Source organism: Dipodomys ordii, unplaced genomic scaffold, assembly GCF_000151885.1.
Source record: "Dipodomys ordii isolate 6190 unplaced genomic scaffold, Dord_2.0 Scaffold1000002508, whole genome shotgun sequence".
Classification (NCBI taxonomy): domain Eukaryota; kingdom Metazoa; phylum Chordata; class Mammalia; order Rodentia; family Heteromyidae; genus Dipodomys; species Dipodomys ordii.
The window spans coordinates 78,068-85,215 of record NW_012286125.1 but is presented as its reverse complement, the minus strand read 5'-3'; the positions used below and the strand labels follow the sequence as shown (position 1 = coordinate 85,215).

General features: G+C 35.8%; 1 pseudogene; it reads right to left on the bottom strand.

Moving 5' to 3' along the window:
- Nucleotides 1–5,613: 5,613 nt before the first annotated feature.
- On the bottom strand, nt 5,614–6,884 carry LOC106002831 (annotated as a pseudogene).
- Between the last annotated feature and the right edge of the window lie 264 nt (nt 6,885–7,148).

Below are 7,148 nucleotides of genomic sequence, written 5' to 3'. Positions count from 1 at the left end.
TTCTCATTCCTGTGAGCTTGAGTCTACTTCAATATTGCCCCCACATCACTCATACATGTATCGTGAGTATGTAGAATGCTTCATTTGTTTATGATGTTTAAGAACATGCACAAGTTTAATATGCTAGAATTTGCCTTTAAATCTAAAAATCAGATTCATTTTCAGACTTTCAATGCCTTTGCAGTTAATCCTTATAAATTGCATATATTATTAACTCCAGTGCATGATAATACATTTGGGATGGATTGTTAACACAAAGATAGGTTGGGGTAACCCATGTTCAAATCAACTCAGTTTCCTCTCACACACAATAACATCTTTAAGTTGCTAGACACTGGGTGAAAAGTAGGTTCAACTTGGTGAGAAACTTCTTTAGTGGGAGTAATGAAGATATATTTCTATGAAATTTACCTGTAAGAGTTTTGACAAGTTCCCATCACAATGCTCAGATTTTAATAATTTCTGACATCCGAAGAAAAGAGATGCTCCCAAAATATCTTGTTCTTGGCAAGAATGGTCTTCTGGTTAAGAAAAACGGTGCCACTATTGTGTGATTTGAAATAGGGAAAGGATTGTTTGAAAACCCAGCCTCTTCTTGCCTTTCTGTCATGTACTAGGAAAGTCAAAACTGAAAATTTTGGAGGAGAAAGGAAGACAGAGAGGAAGAGAGAGAAAGAGAAAGAGAGAGAGACTGGGGTGATGGTTCTGGGACGGAGAAAACAGAGGGAAACGGAAAGCAAGAGAAACTTAGGTATAAAATACAAAGCAAATATCTTTACAGATACCTTTCAAACCTACCACAGGGTTTGGGTATAAGTGATTGATGGTGATATAACAAAGGCTATATAACAGCGAGGTGTTTTATTTTCCCCAAATCCAGCAGGGGGAATAAATAAAACAAGAATATAAAAAGTAAAGAACTTTTAATACCTACAAGTACAGCAAAGATGAAATAGATCTTAATGCCCAGCCAGATAAATATAAATCCTCATACTACTGGCGTTTTTTACTTGTATTCTATGTACTTGATGTATTTGTCTTTTCACAAAAATTTAAGAGACACTAAGGGCCAGGTTCAGAAAATATGTATGAATTTTTAATCCAATATAACAATTTTCAGATTGACAATTTCAAAGAATTATATAATCATAATTACTACATGGATGGAACAAATTGGACATCATGAATTAAACATACAGGTAAGGAGAGAGACAGTAACATTAGAAAGAATTTTTAAAATATCACTGACGATATTAATATAAAACAAAACAAAAGACTGATGAACTCATCAGTGTAGTGGGAAAAATACATATGAAGATATCAGTGAGCTTAAAGACTTTTCAATAGACAGTTACCAATCTGAAATTGAGGAGATAGAAAAAGGAATGAATTAAAAGAAATAAAATATTCAGAATCTATGTGATAATTATTGAAGGTATCATATATGTATAATGAATACCAGAGAAGCAAGAATACAAAGGCCAGAACAGATGATCAAATGATAATAGTTGAAAATTAAACAAAATTTATATGAAATTCCAGAAGCTAACAGAAAACAAAGCAAATATTTTAAAAAATCATATTTTAATGGCAGAACACCAACAGCAGAAATAAAAAAGTCACCCACCACACAGTGAGACCATTGGCAGATATTCATAGCAGCATATCAAAAAGGAACAATCACTATGTGCACATGTTCTTATAAAATAATATTTAATGAAATGAATTCCAAGAGATGGAAATGAGATTTTTGGTGTTGGTGCTGCTGTTTTTGTTATTTTCCTTTATTTGTCATTTGAAGGATGGGGGGCACAGAAAAGGTGGGACAAAGGGAGAACAAATGCAGCAGTGGTATTCATTAGACAGTATGTAGAAAATGAAGTGACTGTCCCTCAATAGATGAATAGATCAAGAAAATGTGATATATGCTGGGTGCCAGTGGCTCATGCTTATAATCCTAGCTACTCAGGAAGCTGAGATCTGAGGATTGTGTTCAAAGCCAGCCTGGGCAGGACAGTCCTTGACACTCTTATCTCTAATAAATCAACAGAGAAACCAGAAGTGGCATGTAGTTCAAGTGGTAGAGCTCTAGCCTTGAGCTGAAGAGCTAAGGAACAGTGCTCAGGCCCAGATTTCAAGCCCCATGACCAACCAAAAAGATGATATATATGAATTCAATACTTCTATCAGAAAGAATGACACGGTCCCATTTGGAAGGACTTGGAAAAAAAATCATATTAAGTGAAATAAGCCAGACCCAAAAGAACATAGGTCCCATGGTTTCCCTTATGTGTAATAAATAGTATACATCTAGGATAATCTTAGCAGATGTGCAGAATAGCTCAATAGCTATGTACATATGATCATATAAGATGATGCTAAGAAAAATGAATCCCAAGATATGGGCACAGGAGGTTTTTCTTTGTTGTTGTTGTTTTTTAATGTACTATGTGGATTTTTTTTGTTTCTTTTACATGTACTTTCCCCTATGGTATAATTCCTGTTGTCACTGTATTTGATTTTGGTACCCTGGGTATTGTATAAATGTTTATATCAATTAGGGAAGGGTAACAAAAATGGTGTTTCAAAGGACAAAGATGAGAACCAATTCAACCGCGATACTCACAAAACCGTATGTTGGAAATGTTCTGTACAACTTTGGGGGAGGGCTTGGGGGAAGGGAAAGCAGGAGAAAAATGAAGGCAGGAGTAAAAAGTTAGCAAGAAATATACTGACTAACTTACTTATGTGACTGTAACCTCTAGGTACAACACCTGGACAATAAAATTTAAATTTAAATTAAACTAAAACTGTGAGTAGGGATGGGAGAGAAAAACTGGGAGAGAGCAAAGGAATGGCTGGCAGAGTTCAAAAGGAAATACATTTATTATCTGACTTACATAATTATAACATTACCTGTACAATACATCTGTGTATTAGCTGAACAGTAATAATAAAATATATTTTTAAGAGAAAAAGAAAGACTGTCTGGTTCTAACACAATGTCTCTTAGCTGTGGTGAGTCAGAGGGAAAGTGGAAGAAAAAATGAGGGAGTGGTAACAATGCTTGACAAGAAATGAACTCACTACCTTACTTATGGAATTATAAAGCCTCTTTGCATCACCTTTACAATAAAATTAAATTAAATTTAAAAAAAGAAAGAAAATCCCACATAGTGGAGCCTTACTTCAGAGGGACAAAGATAAAGATTTTATCAAAATCTTCTAAATTTTTCCAAGCAACAATTAAATGGAGGAGAATATTTAAAGTATGGAAGAAAGACATAACAAAATAGAGCAAAACTAAAACAGAAAGACAAGTTTAGAATCTCATATTCAACAAAATTCTTATGAGAAGAAAACATTGTTGGGCATACGAGAACAATAACAAAAAAAGTGATTTTTTTTCTTTGTGTGTTGTGGGGCTTGAACTCTAGGCCTGGTTACTGTCACTGAGCTCTTCAGCTCAAGGCTAGAACACTACCAGTAGAGCCACAGTGCCACTTCTGGCCTTTGTATTTTTTTTTGTTTTTGTTTTTACTGTTTATATGGTGCTGAGGAATCCAACCCAGGGCCTCATGTATTGGAGGCAAGCACTCGACCACTCTGAGCCACCCTCCCAGCCTCAAAAGTGAGTGAATTTTGTCTTTCATCTTCCCAGATTCATCCATCAATGTTTTTCAGAAGGAACAAAGAAAGGGGTCATCTTAAATGACTTTCAAGATGATCTTGGTAATTCTAAATAAATTTTGATGAAAGGGCATTGTTTAGTGTGACACAATTCAATGAATGGACAGTCATGGTGTTAGTGACCTCTTCTGGAGAGATTATGTGTAAATAAATCTCAATCCCTATTAGGTTGGAAAAGCTCATGACCAACAACGTCTGCAGAATCCCACTCCCAGCTAGTCTTTTAGATGAGGCTGATTGTCCATTGCTCCCCTTAGAGTTCATTATCAAATTTGAACCATGAAGCCTTGTATTTGCCCTGGTTACTAGCCTCGAATTCACTGGTTAGAATCCTAGCTGAGGCCATTCTTGATCATCCTTGTCTATAGTTTTCACGCGTTCACAGCTGGAGAGTATTCACTATGTTTAGTCCTGCAAATTAGACTCTGACTTTCCAGTATAAAATTACAAATTTGTTTCTTTTCACATGTTGTCATAAATTTCTTATAAGGACCCAAATAATAGTCATCCCTGGGCAAATGAGTCCATCAACAATGAGGAGAGGACTCTGGAGGTAGTTTGGATCTTAAAATATTAAAAATAGCATTTTCGCTTAGATGCCTTTCTGAATAAATCTAATTTAAAATAAACTAAGTATAAAACTGGGCACTGGTGGCTCATACCTGTAGTCCTAGCTACTCAGGAGGCTGACATCTCAGATCATGACTCGATTCCCACACAGGTATGTAAATCTGTAAGACTCTTATGTGGCTGCAATGGTAAAGCACTAGCCATGACCATAAAATTTAAGGAACAATAACACTGAGTCCCTGAGTTCAAGTCCCATTACTGAAATAAATAGATTAGTAAATAAAATAATTTATTAATCAACTAAATATAGCTACTCTGTGGCTGTACATTTAAGAGACAATTTTCTAAACATTCTAGAGAGAACATGAGATGAAATAAAGTCATATATGTTGATGCTTGGTTTTGTTATCAATGCCATGAGAATGTATCAAAGAGTTTGATCTAGAATAAATGAGTATATTGATTGAACTCTATTATTCCTGACAACTGAGATGACAGTTTGAATATCTGATGAATAAAATCATGTATTGATTCTTATCTAAATGACAGGTGTTCACTTTTCAAAAAGGAAGATGAAGATGAGAATTTTTTAGTTGGATATGAGGGCAGAACATATTTTGGGAAGTTGACACACAAAATATCAATCAATAGAGTATCTTTTAAAGAGTTTCCTTAGGACAATAAAAAATATGTAGGGGTACCAGAGTAACATGTAAAATATATCATTCAGTTTAGAGGATTTGTGAAAGGATCAAAAAGATGATTAGGTTTCCATAGAGATATTTTTTAAATTTTCTTAAAAATTAATTTTTTAAAGTTTTATTATTATGAAAATACCAAACAGAGGGGTTACAATTACATGAGCAATGTAATGAAGACATTTTTTGAATTTTATAGGTATATATATATATATATATATATATATTATAGGTATATTTATATGTTATAGGTATATATATGGCACATTGGCAGGTTTGATATTTTCTGGTATTATGAATATTTAAAAACAAATTGCTTTTGAAAGTTTTCTTCAAAAAGAAAGAAAAAGAGAGGGTGTGGGTATCTTTCCATAGCTGAAAGTACTTAAAAATTACTGAGAGGAAAAAAATCTAAAGAAGATATCATTCTTGATAAAGAAATGAGGCAGTTTCAAATTAAAAGTACAAGATTAAGTACTTTTCATAAAATATTAAAACTAAAATCACATGCATAAGGTATTTAATTATAAGAATAGCAGTGAAATTTAAAAAGGACAGGATTTACCTATGATAAATAGGCGTTTTTAGTGCAAATACTGCAGAAAAAATTTCCAAGCAAAGATCATAATCATTCTAATCTATATAAAAAACAATCTCAGTTCTTTAAACAATGTAGAGTACATCTGAATTCAGCCATTGCAATGAAATGCCAACTTACAAACCTTAAGTCTAAAATAATGTACTTAGTTTTATTTCTCATTTCTCTCTTGGTGGTCCATGTTTTCAGGAAAATCTGTAATGGACCATGAAGTTGGCTGTGCATTGCTATCACTTGTTTAAGTTTCTCTTCCTTGGCTCTTCTACAGTGGCAAACTGTTCTTTTTTCCATGAAGCTACTGAGAAAATCATGTATTTCAGTTTTTCCCTCCGAGAAATCTTCAGCAATATTATCAGATTCTTCCTCAGCTTCATGTGCAGCGACTTTCCATCTTGCCTGTAGGGCACTTGCACTACAACTCTCACTCAGTTCATGTTGTCTCTGCATCTTCTTTTCAAACGCAGATTTCATTTGTGTAAGTAACTAATACTTATCTAAAACAGTTTGCCTTTTGGCTTCCAAACTGGGCTACTTTTTACTAAATCACCCTTGTCATTAATAATTTGTTTTAGTTGAGGTAAACTCAGAAACTGTTCTAGTAATACTTCCTCTTGTTCATTCATATCTGTGAGTTGTGACACAATTCTGAGAGTTCTGGAAATGCATCAGGGACATCTGGCATCTTGTACCCAAAACCATTTTGGCTTATCGGTGTTGAAGTTTCCATTGTGGGAACAGGCAATGGCAGACTTGAAAGGACACCAAATGTAGGAGCAGCAGACTTGGCTGTTGTATAACTTGTTGAAGAAGAAACAGTGTCAGTAACAAAGAAGTGATGTTCTGTTAGCTTCTTGAGGAGGATATGCTGGAAGAAATGGAAAACCCTAAGAAGCATAAGGAGGCAGCCCACCTGGGTTACTATACAGGTATGGAAATGCTGTTGAAGTGGGACCTAAAACAGGAGAATTCTTCCAAAACTCATCCAACAGACTCTGGCTAATCTTTCCAAGATCTGAGTGTATTGTAAAATTGCTTACTAATGGAGAGGTAACATATATTCCATGTTTATCCATTAAAGGATGTCAGATTGGTGGATAAACACTGATCGCTGGTTTTTCCTGAGGAAACTGTGGAGGAAGTACTATATTAATGTTAATTGTCAAGTTGTTTACAGTGAAGGGCAATCTGTATTCCACATCTTTCTGTATTTCAGCTATACTGGAGTGGGAGTTCCGGAGGGACTCGATCAAGCACTGCTTCTGCTGTTGGAGGCTGGTGAGGCCACCACCAGGGACCCTGCTCTTGGTCAGGGGAAAGAGCCAGCTCATCCTCTTCGGGTCCCTGGGGCCGGAGGCCCTACAAGGTTTGTGCCTGCTTCTCCCAGAGGCTGCCCGGCAGGTCTCCAGCTACAGAGGAGTGGCCTGAAATACCCAAGGTTCGAGTCCGGTTGTGGGGGGGGGGCGGAGGGGCAGGCTGTGGGGAAAGCCAACGGCACCTTTTACCAAGTAAACCAGGTTCCTGGTCCCAGGGTTTGGGGGGCCATGACACAACTGGAGAGAGCTAAATTGTCAAGCAGGACACAAGCAACCAGG